At 41.8% G+C, this 16658-nt stretch overlaps 1 long non-coding RNA gene across 4 annotated transcripts; it reads right to left on the bottom strand.

Annotated features, from left to right (window-relative positions):
- Positions 1-6951: 6951 nt before the first annotated feature.
- Positions 6952-16108, bottom strand: LOC111840154 (uncharacterized). Of its 4 annotated transcripts, XR_011993789.1 has the most exons (6): positions 15708-16107; positions 11262-15234; positions 10053-10746; positions 8166-8249; positions 7893-8050; positions 6953-7386 (listed from the first exon to the last, which is right to left on the bottom strand). It is a non-coding gene; the product is annotated as an uncharacterized lncRNA (long non-coding RNA). The 4 variants fall into 4 exon arrangements; XR_011993790.1 differs by having other exon boundaries at positions 6952-8050; positions 8166-8280; positions 10384-10746; positions 15708-16108; XR_011993788.1 differs by having other exon boundaries at positions 6953-8050.
- Positions 16109-16658: the final 550 nt, after the last annotated feature.

Raw genomic sequence — 16658 nt, 5'->3', positions numbered from 1 at the left:
TCAGGTCAGGTCACAGCTGTGCAGTGTCCTCTCTCACTCAGGGCTCTTACCTGGATATGCTCATTGCTTCACTGGATCTCCCAGGTAGCTCAGAGCTGCTTCTACCTGACATCCCTATAGCTTCTGCTTTATATACCAATAATATATGAGGCAGGACTCAGCAAACAGCATGATTATGCTCATTGGTCATTTATTACAGACCAGATAGGTCCCACTTCCACCTCTTAAACTTTCTTGAAGCAAAGAAAAGTTTACAACTCAGAGAAGCCACAATGCATACTGCTATTGTACTATTCATTTGTTATTTTAATGAGTCATTCTACTCTGGCTTCTCTCATTACCAAGGTGTTTTGGCCACAGAAATGCCAGTGATTCTGTGTTTTCAGTTTACCACTCCATTCTCTGTAAACTCTAGTCTAAATACAAGGAGGCTGTTTCTAGAATGTTAGAACCACTGTATAGTATCTACAATTGAACATATGACCCAACACTCATACCAAGACAGGTCTGTATTGTACTGTCCCCATCAGCAATATTTATTGGGGGTTTGTATGTGTGGAGGGCTTGTCTGTGCAAAAGTCCAGGGACAATTTTTAGTCTTAGTCCAGTCATTCCCATACTTCATTTAATAGTAAGTGAATTTCTTTACCCTATTGGTGTGCTGTATGCATTCAGCTGCAGCAACATGATTCGCTGTTTGGATTAGCACACATGCCTATTACACGAATATAAGGCATTTTCAGAAAGCCAAACGAACATATGTTTTTCATAAATAAGGCAATGCTGAAATTAAGCTCTTGTTGAGTACAGATGTTTATGAATGAGCCCACGTTTGGTAGAGGAATACAAAGGGGGAAATGGCCACAGGTCTGAAAGGGAAGAAAGGGAGCTGAGAGGGGGTGCGATACAGAGCTGGCTGACAGGCAGGGTGTCGCTCCAGACACCTGCCACAGATCCTCCACATGCAGCCTGCCCCAACAACACAGCGATTGTGCTGTGGCATGCCGTGGCGGCGGACCGTGGGGTTACAGCCAGCGGCACAGACAGCCGTGGCGCTGGGGCATGCCGTGGCGGCAGACCGTGGGGTTACAGGCCAGCGGCACAGACAGCCGTGGCGCTGGGGTATGGCGTGGCCGCGGATCGTGGAGTTAACCGCCAGTGGACACTGGACTGACTGTACGTGTTGTGACCGGTAGCAGTTAAGTGTCCCTGGGGAGCGGCACCAAGAATAACCCCGAACCTCCATCATGTTTTATGAAATAACTAGCAGTTGCTGGCACTTTGGGCAAAGTAACATACATCTACCCTCCTTTTGTGTTTTACGTATTCTTTTTGCACACGTGTGGCTACTAAGTTGCCTACGTCTGTCCATCGATTCGCTATCTATTTGGCTAGCTATCATTAGAAATAGCAACACACTCAATTGACCTGCACATAACGTCACGTTATTGGCTCAAAATTTAGAAATGCATCTAATATGGGGGAAACATTAGGCAGGCTTTTCAGTGAGTGCCAAATTAAAAGTTCAATATAAATCACATGAAATATATCAGATATTAACTTTTTAAAGGACACTCGTGAATGAGACGCGGGGGGGAGGGTTGCAGCCTTATGGGGGGTGGCTCTGCTTGGTGTCTCCCGAAGACGAGGTGCCCTGGGGGTATATGTGCCCAAATGCTCACATGGTCCGGGCCAGACTGGATGTCCAACAGTGGCGCTATAACCGAGCATTATTTCAGCAAATATATTATTATGTCATCTTGCCACGGCACGCGGTCTTTCAGTAGTCCGACAAATCATCTGCACCATATATAAGAATGGGGACATTAACCAGAGCAGCTTTTCTCAGGCTTCTGCTGTTTATCTGGAATGGAAGCTGGTGTCGCTGCTGCAAAATGTTAATGTGTATTTGATTAAAAAAATAAATTAAACAGGATCTGGACAAACATAAAAAGGAACGTCTTGCCTAGTTAAATCGATTAGGGGCCACAGAAGTAACTTTTAACCGATTTCACCAATTTCTAATCAATATCAGAATATATTCAGCACCCTAGCTGGTTCATAATTAGTCTACTGAGAAATGCTCAAGTTCTTTCAGTGTCTAATCACATTAAGTCTATCCAGTCCGTCTCTTTTGATGAGTAACATCCAGTACTCTATCATGTCCTTGATACAGATAGCGGTGAGAGACGGGAGCTCTTCTGAAAGGCAGCTGAGCTCCAGGCTGAAGTGTTAACATCAGCAGCCTGGGTCTCCGCCTCGGGTTTCAGTTCTGTTTCAGATTCCTGGCATGGCGATGATGAAACTGGCACCGTTTGTAAGTGATCACAGCATTATGTTTAACGGTGACATTTACTTTCCGGGGATCTCCAGAAGCGCCTATCGCTGTCACTGTTGTATGATCAATACACTTCAGGTATAATTTTACTCGAATACTGGAATATTATTTTATGCGGAAAACCGAAAGTCATTATTATAAATAGTTAATCGCGATGTGACTATAACATACATCGTAACGTAGGCCTAACTATTCATATACATTATGCAGATATAGTTGTCATTTTATATTCTTTATTCGCTTAAAATGACGTTTCGTGGATGACTTGATTATAAGAGTGGTTAGAGTGGAATATTCATTCATTCATTCATTCATTCATCTGTTTATTATCCTAGTTTCATTCACATTTATATTTAAACATCAAAACCTGAAAGAGCAACTTCAATCAGGGGTTGTGCCGCAGTAACAAAGAAGTCGTGTTTCTGTTTTCGTCCGCTATAAACCCGCACGATCGGTTATTATGCGTTTCTGTAACCCCAATAAAAGGCAGAGCTTGAAAGGAGACCCTCTCTGGGGGTATGGTAGCCTATAGCATGCAGGCACACTATATGGTGTGAAAGGATGTTGGCAGGGAGATTGCTGTGACTTTTTTCCCCAAGAGTGTACGTCTGTCAATGATCATTCAACCCGTTTGGTCGCCATCAGCAGCAGTATATTGGCAATAGATACTTATATTAAAACTATTTATTTATTGTTGTACAGTATGTTATAATATTTAATCGACTAAGCTTGCTTGACTGGGCATTTCCAGAGGTGCCCTGGGGGGCATGGACAGGAGGTGCCTCCATTTTGCGGTTCTGAGTGCCTCTTTCCGATCACCGACATAGCATTTAGCACGCTGGCAAAATGTACCAATTTCTGTTCTTTAAACTTCCCCCTACCTGTGGTACTCCTTCACGCTGCCCAACGCATCCTGTCATAATAAAGAGCCCTTCAAAAAGTAACAACACAATTAAGGGGGTAGCCTGAGCTGGGGGGTCCTCTCACCTCACGCCCTGGCCACCCACAGAACACGGAGGCATGTACTCCATGGGTTTATTAAGAAGACCTGTTTTGCTTTTCCAAATGGACAAACAAAAGTGGGTGGCAGTGTTTTTTTTTTTTTTTTTTTTACAATCTGGTAATTACTGTAACGACAAAAACCCACAATAGTCTACACCGACACCAATTACACTACCAAATTCATTGAATTAGAAAATTAAGTTGTGATATGCTGTGTACACTAGGCTTTACAGCCATATCTACTATGTAGTCAGATCACTTATCATATCAGTAGGTTAATTTCTCAGTCTTAAAAAATCCAGAATCTCAGTGTAGCCGAGCAGGATCCCTTTCGGTTCCCTTATTGAAGCTGCTTTGGTAGTATCTCTTGGTTCTTGCAAGAAAAGCCCTATTTGAAAGGATTCTGATTTACCATTCAGTACATGGGGTGGCTACTGTCGCTTTAAGAGATCTCCATGCATTTCGCGCTCCACGCGTTAACGCTGGTCTTTGGATTGCATGGCGTACGTGGTTCTGGCGGGTACATGTATTACGTTTGTGATTATGCCAACCAATGTTCATTTGTTATGAAATACTGTTTATCTGTGTCTGCTGCAGCTGTGTATTTTGAGTTTGTATTACTGTATTTTTATGTCGGGATGGTTTGGATTTCGTTTGTTTAATTAACCATTCAGATGGTAGCACTGTACGTTTTGTATATTCTTTATATGTAAAAGTAAAAATGACTGTTTTTTTCTTAAACAGACTGGAATTAACAGAGACCTATAAGGGATGTTAAACTCTGGTGGAGATGTAAGGTTTATCTTTTTCTTTAAAGTCCTCTTGGACTGTTTTTAGTATAAGCTGTTTGTAATTTAATGTGGTTTTTGTTTGCAGCAGCGATCCACGGTCGTATTTATTTGGTTATATTTATTTAGTCGCATTTATTTTGCCGAATCTAGACGTATTTATTTGTTGTTGTTTTTTTTGACAGTTTTGTAAGTTTTTTGTAACCATGCTCTCGCTCCAAGTGTTTTAAGAGAGAAACCTGTTTTATTTGTAAAGTTCTGTGAGTAAAGAAGCCCAACCAAAGTTATTGTGTTATTTTCAGTCGCGACCTACATCAAGAAAAGAAATTAAATGGAAAGGATGGCAATGAGCTGTGTTACAATTTCTTACACAAAAGAGAATATTAAACTATCGGGGTATATAGTGGTTGTGTAGTCTCAAGGCATCCGTTCCATGTCTGACCCCCCATGTTTGCTTAGCAAGTGAATTAAATCATCATCCTACTGAACATTTAGTTGCTGACCCAGAGAGTATAAATTGGCCAGTTACGGTGGTGGGCAGGTCTGCAGCAGAAAATGTAACTATTTTCAATCTGAGTAGTACTCCAGCTTTAGGGTAAGGTTACCATTTTCATCAACAGTGAATCACGTATGAAATATTATTCAGTCTTTGTCTGGTGCTTGTTCAGTTTCTGCGACAAGCTGATGATGGTGCGTAGGTGACAGAAAAAGATATCTGTCACTGAGGCGCTCAGGGAGACCCTTGGAAGAGCCGTCCGGCTGAGCTAGAGCCAAATGCCATCGCCGGGAATGTGTGGTCACCTGAGGGCCGAGCGCCGAGGCGCAGGAGTATGCGGTTGGGGGCTGGGGGGCCCCCCGCCCATCCGACCACACCGGCGGCAGGGTGGTCGGCTCGGGTCTTTGATGTGCCCGTGTCATAGTCCAGCCCCGATGGGAGAACATGACATGGGAGAGGAATAACAAGAGGCCATCAAGCGGATGAGTTGCGCAGACAGCAGGTGTGATAGTGATGTTGCTCCTGATTTAGCTCCGACGCCCATGATTTGGGGCTGGCAGATATTCACAATGCGTGTGTCTTGGGTGGTGGCCCCAGCTCTGTCCTGGTGGTCTGCTTTCCTACACTTTCCTGTTCCACCCAAATGGCCAAAGTAATCAGGTCACCTTGTTTAGATGCTGGCATATGTCAGGCGCTGCCTGATGACTCTGCTCTAAATATCGTAACTGATGCTTGTGGAAATCTGGACCTTTGCCACACAGAACCACGTGGCCTGACCCAGAGAAAACGTGCACTTGGTGAAATTGGAATCAGCGCGAGCTTTATTGACCATGGAAGTTTCCACTTGCAATACATTTACAGTAGAAGGGAGAGATAGGAGTATAGGGCTACATACAGCATCTTACAATCAACAAACATCAAATAAACAAAAATGAACAAATGCACCTGATATGGTACCATGCTGGATATGAGAAGCTCATTTTTTCACTCCCACTTTCTGATTTTATAAGCAGGTTAGAGTTGAACACCATGCATAATAGTGCACCTCAAAATATTATATATAATCTATTAATATCTGAGCTGATTCATTTCATCTTCACATCTGCTGTTGTATATTGTCACTAATGTCAGTCACGTGCCAGTCAGTCACCTTGCTGTTTACATTTCCATCACACAAATTTCAGATGTCTCACAAGTCCAGTTATACATTAATTATAGAGCCGAGAATCATGGTATTGTAGAGATCAAATACGTCATTTTGGTCTATTTTTATCACCAAAGACAATGCAAATACAGTACATATTAATTTTATACTCTGCTGTTTTATAAAGAACAGTGATTATTATAAAAAAAAATGGTAAATGATAATTTTGTAGAACTAAATAATTCAGATATAATTCAATTTTGCAGTTAATGTTATGTGCCTTTTTTGTCATTTAGTGTTGACCCCATCTATCTCTGTGTCCTCTCTGGATTCAGAATGGCCGCCCAGTTAGGGACACTGACTTGGGTTTTCCATTTTGCGGCACCCTCTGCTTTTCCTAGAAAGCATAAAAATCTCCTTTGATGGATAATTAGTCAAACAGTGATTTAATGAAATGCATATCAGCACCATGGAAGTATAACCTACAGAAGCAGAATGCGGGCTTTAGTCAGGCCTGCTCAGCTTCTCTGTGAGTCACACTATTGCCCATATGTCCAGGATTTCAAGCTCGACTCAGGCCTCTCCTCAGTGTCCCCTGAGCTGGCATACATAGCCTTCCTTTCTCTACTTTGGCCTCCTCCCTTGGTCCAAAATCGTGTATTGAGGTGAAGTGGCCTAAATTGCCCGTAGTGTATTCTGTCCAGTGTCCACCTGTCTTGTACTTATTTCTGCTAAAGGCTCCAGTTAAGCCAAAATCCACTGGTCATTCGGAAAAACACTGAGATAGATACTTTTGATATTAAAAGGTTGAACTATGATTAACATACAAAGTTTACCATGAGTTTTAGGAAAAATGACTGGAAGTCAGCACTAAGAGGATGTAAATGATAGGTCAGCTTCCTAACCCTCAGCCCCTAGCTCCTCACTCACAAGCGTAACATATTTTGTGTGACTAACAGCGGTAATTCCCCGATTATTACGCTGTGTTCTTCCAGCTGCGCTACGGGCTTAGTTACCAGAGGACACCAGCCAAATGCCCTCCCTGCAGATCGTGTCCTTTGTACTTCATGTTCCTTTGGCAAAAGAGCCCTTTCAGTGCCACCCACAGCTCCTGGGCACATTTCTGCAGGCTGCGTTGCCCAGAGCAGCATCACTGTACCACAAATTCAAGGGGAGAAACAAAGAGTTTAGCGAATGAACAGATTTAATGTAATATTTATCATTAAAAAAACACTCTTATCCTGATCTTATAAAGTCAGATGAAATCTATACACCCAGTAGGTATATACAGTATGTCTGAAGTTAGTGTTTCATTCTGGGTTTTTGAAATCACAGCCCAGTTACTGAATCATCAGAAATTCTTGCTCATCCGAAGTAATTCATACAGCGGTTTCAGCCCATGAATCATCAATATTTACTGGACATTCCCTCAGGCCCCTTGGCCTCCCAGGGCTCTATTCTTAGCAGCAATCTGGACGATTCTCTGCTTTGCTGGTAAGATGCTCTCATAGCAGACATTTTTTGAGGCATGTCTCTGGGATTAAAGTTACACCGAGTTATTTTCTGCTGTGCTCTTTTGCTCCGCATCAGTTTCCTTTTCCTTCCTTCGTACCCATCACTGAAAGTAAAGAATAAATTTATTATCACTGTCAACTGACCGCAAAGATTAAACACATGCTGTCCCCAAAGCAGAGACAATGGTGAACAGTGTGTCCATAGGAACTGGCATTAGTGTTTGACACTAATGGACATCAGGACATTAATGTAGATCTCAAGCCAAGAAGCCAAATGCGCTTCAAAATTTCACTTTTTTGACTGTACTTGAAAAGCCCTGTAAACTGTTTAATCCATAATGAATTAGTTCATGTATTTAGCTAAACTGCCATCCTGCCCCACAGAACTATTTAATACTATACAGTCAATCTTATAAATCTGTCGATTACATGGTTACAAAAGCATACTGATTTATAAGGCACATAAAGTATGTGGGGGCGTTTCTTCTGCATCATATTTCAGACAAGCTAAATGACTCTTTGGAGTACAGCAGCCTAAGAGTATGCTGGGCATATGATCATGTAGATGCCTGTGCTTCCAGATGACACGGATGCAGAGATATACACTTACAGAACGGAGACGCTGTGCGCATACATTTAGACTGATTGTCATGAGGCTCTCTGATGAATATCCTCGGAATGACCAAAGTGCCGCCCTCTGCGTAGCACCGTTTATAGTGCAAGCGACGACGGGAAAAGCAGTCAGGGCGCCTCCCGCTGGAAGCTTTGCTATTTAAAAAATGTCAAAGGTACAGCTCAATATTTTAGCATTGACAGCAGCCCCAGTCGCCATTTAAAGGAGAAGCGGATAAGACATGCAGGTCGGCCATTTTCCTTCACTCACCTATTGAGAGCGAACCTGATGCCAGTCGGTGGCTTTTCGTGGCGCGCCAGGAGATGATGCAGGGAGGGCCGTCTGCACGTGTGGCTGTGTAACAAAGAACTAAATCCCATTTCCACTGCAAAACAAGGTGCTGACATGACTATGTAAAATGTACCATGTGTAATGTATTTGACTGTAGTACTCATAATTAGAAGTGACAAGACGTGTACCCACTATACCTCCGGGACATTCCCAATTATAATTACAGAGTTATTTGTACTACAACAATCAATAAAATACTTCTAGTTCATTATTATCCTTCCGACGTCCATCCACTTTATCCACTGAAATGAATCAAAATTCATCTTAGAAATATATGGTTTATGTAATATATTTTACACACTAGTTGTTTACTTTGCATAATTCATATCAGCTTTCTGACTGAACATACCTCAGTCTAGCATAATGTTAGTTATTTGATGATACACAGCAGGAGACGTTTTGAATCAGGCCATAACTCTGTGTTGAAAGATTTAATACACTTCCTCTTTTAAACTATTATTATTTTCATAATATTTGGTTCATGTGATATACTTCCCCGTAACTACATATCTGTGAATGAACATATATATATGAGATAGAATTAAAATTTGCTTATATCCCGTACCTTGTAATCCTGTAAATAATCAGTTAAAAATAAAAATAAATACATGGATGGATGGATGGCTGGATAGATGGACAGACAGACACAGCTAGACAGATAGATAGATAGATAGATAGATAGATAGATAGATAGATGTTCAGTCTTTATACTGGAAATTCAGTTCCATTAAAGACCCATGATAATAGATTAGCTGCTGCCACAACAACACTTGGGTCTGAATTTTCCTAAAGAGGTTAAGCTGCTGGTCAGTAGCCAAACAAAGCCCACAGAGCACAGGATGCCCAGTCCCTTCACAAAGCAGCGGCAGAGGACAGGAGACATGCACTTTTCTCATGTATGTTACTGACCTCCTTGTTTGTCCAGCTGCAGACAAATTTTGACATTTATTTTGAATGGTAGATCACTGTTGGAAAAAGATTATAACAAAGCCTGGATTTTATTAATTCCAGTATCAGTCTTGTATGATCAGACATACAAGTTCTGGCTTAAATTTTTAAGTAATTTTGTCCACAGGTTTGATTTTTTGATGATATTTCATTTTGTTCTTTTCATATTTTTATGAGTTAATTGTTTCAGTTTTAATGCAAAGGAAATCAGCCCAGTGATCCAAAGCATGTTTTAGGAATAATCTCAGCTGTCTGTACCTTCAGCACTGCACTGGGAAGATTTATGGGGCTTTTAAAAGGAGCAGGTCTTTGTGCAGCTGCTATGATAGTCACGGGAATCGAGTGCTGACTGGCTGCCCCTCAGCCAGAGCCAGAGCATGAGCCCCCCCCCCCCACAGGTTCGCAATTATACCTTTGTGGGGACTCCCCATTTATTTCTATGTGGAAAACTGTAATCCCAGCATGATGACCTTAACCCTACCCAGCCCTAACCTCAATCTTAAATAACCAAACAAAATGCGAGACTTCTGGCATTTTTAGTTTTTTTTTTAACACATTCACAAATCTTATTGAGGACCTTTCTATTACATTGTTGGGGGCATTTGGTCCCCACAATGTAATATAAACATAATCCACACACACACACACACACTGGAAGTGCCATGGGGGGGGGGCTGGCCACTCTGCTCCCGTACCCTGGCATGGCACCGTTACCACCGGATGACCTCATTCAGGGCCACACTTAACAAGTCAGCCTCCATTTTTAGAGGTTCTTCTAATGCTATGAATAAATTGTGCTGTGACCCCCAAGCTATGGAGAGCTAGATGGGGTCGGCAGAATGAAGCATTCCAATGTACCTGTACTTGTACAAATGGCAAATATAGCTTGTTTGTCCGTTAAATTGTAAGTCCTCTTTAACGAGTCCATCAGTTTTGGTATAACGACGCGCTCTCAGTGGAAGAAATGGCTTTGATTCACTCGTCATAGTATTAGCCCTGCGTCACATCAGCCATTTCCGCTGCAGTCTTCCGATCAAATGGTGGAATGGATTTGGAGATTCACACCCACAGCCCAGGCACTGGAGGGCACTGGAAGCCGTAACATGTGAGTAAATGAAAAATGCAATGCGACAAAGGGCAGAATGCTCCGCTATTTATCAGCATGACAAACTTGGACGAAGTGTCACACTGCTTGAGCTCTTGGATGGGAGGGTCACTGCAGAGGAAGCTCTTGAGATCTAGCAGCCGATTGCAGGTCGTCACAACCTCAGAAGGCTGCGTGCATCAGGAGAGGGGCAGAGCTGCTCAGTCCAGTGACGGGGAATATGCTCTGTGCTCATGGCAATCCTGCAGTCTGTCACAGTTGGACTCTGTTCTGCCATCCAGTGGCTTCACTTCACAAGTCAGCATCATAGCTGTTCCACCAGACACACCTGCACCAAGGCCATGGTCAGGACAGCACTGCATTGCTGCTGTGAAATTAAATCATTGCCAGAACAGAAGCGATAAGAATTCATCCCTCAATGTTCCACTGTGAACTTGGAGTCCGTATCTGGAAAAAACAAGAAATGAGGCAGGGGACACCCTGGATGGGATGCCATTCCATTGTAGGTCATGCAATCACATAATAACATGCTCAAGGTATGTGGAATGGAGGAAACCATAGTATCTAGGGGACATTCACATCAACCGGCAGGCTCCACGCAAACAAAGTCAGAACACAATTCCAGAGGTGCAAAGGTATGATGCTAACCAATTATCCAGCAGGTCAACCAATCAACAGCAATCCAGTAATTAAATTCTAGTATGACCTTCAGAATAATATCTACGTATCAAATCATTAAAGTAAAAAATTACTTAATTTTTGAAGTACTTAATTGGGAGGATGCCTAAAAGCACTTGCCAGAAAGAGTGATAAACATTTGACCACATGCAAAGAAATTAAATACTATATACTAAATGTAAAGTGGGGTGTGTATGTGGTACTGAACATAAGATGAAGGCATCTTCTTGGATGCTGAATTATTCACACTCGGAAATGTTGAGCAGAACCATGGTAGATGGTACCTGAAAGTGGCAGAGTGTGCGAACGGGAAGCAACGCCCAACCCTGACACTAGTTCTTGGAATGGTGCACACTGTCTGGGCCCAACTGGCTCCATAAAACCAGCATCTGACAGCAGCCAGCTCATTGGCTGCCCCCCTTTCCAGCTCTCATCCTCCATTGGCCGATCCATAGCATCACAGAGAGGACAGCTGTCTCCTGGAAGAAGAGGCTAGTTTTTAGGGTGCCAGCCAGCCGGCCTGCCTGCAACTAGAGAAACCCAGAAACCCTCATAGCCCTTGAAACACAGAATCACAGCAAGTTAAACAGTGATGGCAGCGCCCTCTGCAGGACCAAAGGAGAAACGTCTCATCCCTTGCACTGTATTGTGTCTATTCTTTTGATTAATACATTTGAAAACAAACAAAATAAAATACAAAATGCATTTGTTTAAGTCTTCATAGAAAATTGATTATTTTGTATAGTAATTTGCTGAGAACTAATTTCTCTTTGCTGTAGTGTGTCCCTAAGCCCCGGAGTGACTGAAGTATGACTATTTGTGGCACTGGATGACAGGGGCTCCTTTTGTACTGGTGCTACAGGAGATTCCCATGGCAGCTGCTGCACAGCTCTACTGCAGACGGACCTGAGGAGCCTTTTAAAGGCCGAAACCACCCGGCACGCGCGTCTCACACCCCCAACACCCGCCCTGCACTTTGCCACCCGGTACCACACAGAAGAAGATCTGCAGACAAAGTGAGCGGCTCTCCATGGAGCCTGCATGGACGACCTCTTTGGGGAAGTGTGGGGAAGCAGCATGGAGGTGAAGCGCAGCTTCTCCACCTTCATTAATGGAACCGCTTTTGGGTTTTCTTTTGTTTTCAGGCCAGTACAACAGTGGGCTTCATCCTGAGTGACGGATTGAGGTGTTTCAGGCTGAAACACACATAGTATTAAGGTGCTACAAAGAAAACAACTTGATATTTTATATATACTCTTTGAAAATTCTGTTAATACCATGGTATTTTTGTTTTTAGCAAGCAGGCTGCCAAAAGAAAATGGTATAGCAGTGTGTACTAACTTGCAAATTTAGGCAGGTGCTAATTTTCATGCTAAATTTACAAGGCTTGGGGTGGAAAAAGATGTTACCCTATTAATAATTAAATTTATCATCCATATCTGCACTTCAATATCAGAAAATCTGTATTATTTTCAGCTATACTGCTCACAGTGAGTTGCTGCTAGGAATTGCACTGATATACTGGCGTTTTTAATTCCTGCTTAAATTTTATAGGTGGCATCTTTGGAATTGCCTACAATGAAACAAGATAATGAGAATTATACATTTTTGTTGTGTTTATATAGGAGATGTCTGGATAGAACCCTAATTTCAGTGTGGATTAGCTTGTCGACAGTCCTTTTCTACCTTTTCAAACCGTAATTTACAGACAAAACAAACAAGAATGAATTTCATAATTTTTTGATACTGATAAATTTTCTTAAGGAGCTGGAGCCCAGAACCACAGTCTCTACTTCAGGGTTTGTGGTGACTGTCTTCTATCGCGGATATTTACTTTTCCTGGCGCTCGTGGCCTTCATCAGGCTCGACAGCTGGGCTTTTATAATTTGTGCCTGTTTGATGCCTGTTTGAAAAGAATAAGATTTCATACAACTGGTCCACCCCTCTCCCCCCACAACCCAAAGCTAACTTCCACTGACCCCCCCAATGGAGCCGCTGTGCTCCGATATTCCAGCACCACACTCAGCACGCAGCTCTACATTCCAGCAGAGAGGGAACATTTAAGCGCATCGTTGAAAGCAGCCAATAAGCTCATTGTTTCAATGGGGAGCCAGTTGTTTGGGGACACAAGGATGGGGGGGGGGGGGGGGGCACATTACGCCTATGGCCGCTTAATCCAGCACGGGCTGCCAGGTGGCACCGAAATGAATCTTGGACTGTATCTGGGGGGATTACCATTGGCTATTTTATTTTACAGCAATGACGTGGACAAAATAGAAGAGGAGAGATCTCTTAGGGGACACAGACTCCAGAGGCCAAAGCCGTGGCCCTCCATTGGCATACCGCTACATAAATATGCTCTATAATATTAAATTCTATCATTTAGAATGTAAAATTCCAGGGCTGGGGGTTCAAATTGTATTTATAACTTGGGTATCCACACTAAGACTGAAAACACGGAAAACGTATTTGAAAGATGGCTGTATTATGACCATATTAATAATAATAGTATTAACAGCTCTTGCTGCATTAGTTGTCAGTTTCACATATTCATTCTTAATAATCAAAACTTATTTACACTGAGCAATGTTGAGACAAAGAAATTAGTTAAATGGCTTATATAAATAATTAATCTAACTGGGTTAAAGATGGCATTATAATATGACTGTGACTAATGATTTCTGCATGAAACAGGCAGTCATCAATTACTCTACAGGTGCCTGACGGCAAATGACTGTGCAGAAACAAGCATGTAATCAATGGGTGAAGCTCGGCTTAGGATCAAAGAGCACAAATCAGTCCCTTTTCGATTATTAACCTGCTATATCAGAGGAATGCAGAAACACCTCAGCATTGTGAGTCCCAAGAACTATTTATACACACACAGAAAAGTAATAAACGTCTTGCAAATGTAAATTTAAACGGAACGGTATGTCATTTGAAACCGTTCCCTGTGGGGCAATATATAGACTCTAACCAGTGTTCTTGAATACAAGAATAGATTAAGGGATCGAGTTACGCACCACTCGACTGACCACTTCAATCACCAGTCCTACCCAGCACAGAAAACATATAAGGCAATAAACAACTCACAGATACTATGGCAGACGTCCTATCAGGAAAATTATATCAACAATTGTTGTTTTATGGGCTTCCAGAAGCATATATTTTAATGAGATCTTTTATGATTTTTTTCCTAGAGGTTTGGGTGAGTTTTACTTTCCGCCGTGCAGCGTGAGTATAAGGCGGCGCTGATTGACAGCAGAGACAGGTGTGAACAGTCTGGGGTTGTTTCCAGAGACTCTGTAATGCCCACCTGTTGGCTGATCAATCCCATCAGGCTTTGACCTGATGACCAACTTCCTTTCCCCCAGGGTAGGACAGAACTCCAGACGGGCCTTAGCAACTGTGGCCCAGGGAACGGCTGCTGTCCATAAATAACCCGTCCAAACAGACCCTACCTGACCCTGGCCCAGCCTCAGCCCACCACCGAACTTTATTGGCCAGGTCTAAGGGTCCTGCCCAGTGGTTTGTTTATAGGAACTGTATGAGAGCCATTTAATAATGTTGTCTCAAGCATTCTGACCCCAAACATGATTCCAGCAGCTGAGCACCGCTCTTAGGTGAAATATCAGATGGGGGGATGGTGAAAATGAATGCAAATTCAACAGCAGCATCCACAATAATATCAGCAATCAGCATCAGCATTCTACTGGTATCTTCCTCCTACCTTAAAGTACTTTACCTTCCAACAATGGTATCAAAGCACCTTTTGTTTTTTTTTTTGAAAAGAGGATATTAAAAAAATGTAAAAATGACGAACTACAATTCACACAAGCATTTCAACAATGACAGTGATTAGAACAAAACAAAATTGTACAACGTGCATTTAAGAATGTACAGTAGCCCTGCCTACAATTATAAATGTACAAAAAACAGCTCCTCTAGATATGGATTAGATACTCAAATTAACATTTAAATCTCCAAACACAGATACAACTGATAAAAATTTACATTTTATAATATAAAATGGTATACATATATTAAATTAATAACACCAGTTGTGTATGGAAGTTCCATAAGAATGATGATCAGTTTCCCACAAAAATAAGCCCACAAGAAAGCAGGGAAAAACTATGACTCTAAAATCTTGCTGATGAAAAACTGGGATTCCAGCTTCAGGACATGAATGGATACTGGCTTCGGTAAGTCAGCTCTGAGAAACTTCACAGCCCAAAAGGTGTATGTTTCATATCTCTATAACAAGAGAAGTAAAAATTCGGACACATTTAAAAACCCTAGTTAAAATAGATAACATGTCTTTCATTTTTAAAGTACATATATCCTTCACATGTCCTTCTCATTTAAATTAAAAACTTAACTCTTATAACTGGCACTTAAAAGTTATATGAACATCAGTTTAAAATACATATATCTGCTTCCTGCATCAAAGACACTTTTAACACATTTTTAATTCTTTCGATCAAATGTTTGGTTATCAGTACCTTGATCCTCAAGATGAAACAATCAGGCAAGAATGATATATCAGCCTATTCCTGAGTAACAGATTCAGAATCAATGCAGAAGATATTTTCTCTTTTCAAAATGGCCATAAATAAAGTATGAAAATAATCCATAAAGCCTGATTTGCAATGCATTCCATTGAGTACACCTCCAATATTTTCAACCGAGCAAATCCTAAAATGTAGATTTTGGTGTGCACAACTTACCGCCTATGCATGATATCAAGTATATACAGTATGCAAGCTGCGACATATCAGAAACTGTCAGCAACTACGGAATATCCAGGAGAACATCTGCTGCTTATCAAACGGGAGGCTTTTTCTGTACTTTTTTTTCTATTTCTCGGGACCGCATTAATTTCAAAAGCCCAAGCATTAGGTCTTCAAAAATGGCCAAGTGTCTTAGCACACAGCTGGTCCTTCACTTTGAAATTGAAGCTGTTTGCATGCCATTTGCAAGTGGTTCATGGATAGGAGGGCCAACATTTAATTAGTGGGAAAAACGTTGTGGGATCCGGGGTCGCCTGTGAGACAACCGATGAGATACTGGAAGGTTTTGGGGGGACATTTTTTAAAGGAACAAATGCAGGCTGCAATTTGTGACAAAATAACCTTTTGAGTCTTAGTAGGAAACATGTTAGCGTGTATAGGTAATAAGCTAAAATAGTAATAAAAATAAAATATATGCAGTAAAACGAGAATAGGTAATATGAAGGAAATAAAATTTAGTTAAATAATGTAAGTCAATAGTTCAATAATGTAAGACATGATAACTGCCATGATCCATGTTACCAGAATATGGTGCAGTAGTGAAAGAACAGGAGACGCCAAGCAAGAAATAACAACATGAAATTGGCCTTTGAATTCTTTATTTGCTATAGCCACAGCCTGCTCCATCCACCGGAAAACTTCTAAGGGCTAGTAGGTTCAGAACCCCAAATTGTACACTGATTTTTAGCGTGCTGATGGTATATCCCCATTACTAAACTGCCAGATGCGGAAACCCAAATAATATTAGTGAGGTGGCAGAAGGGGATTCCCTCTCCTTATCCTTCACAGGCGGCAGAAGGGGATTCCCTCTCCTTATCCTTCACAGGCGGCAGAAGGGGATTCCCTCTCCTTATCCTTCACAGGGCTTCCATATTAAACAGGCTCTAA

Source organism: Paramormyrops kingsleyae, chromosome 11 (assembly GCF_048594095.1).
Source record: "Paramormyrops kingsleyae isolate MSU_618 chromosome 11, PKINGS_0.4, whole genome shotgun sequence".
NCBI lineage: Eukaryota > Metazoa > Chordata > Actinopteri > Osteoglossiformes > Mormyridae > Paramormyrops > Paramormyrops kingsleyae.
This window is presented reverse-complemented; position numbering and strand designations above follow the sequence as displayed.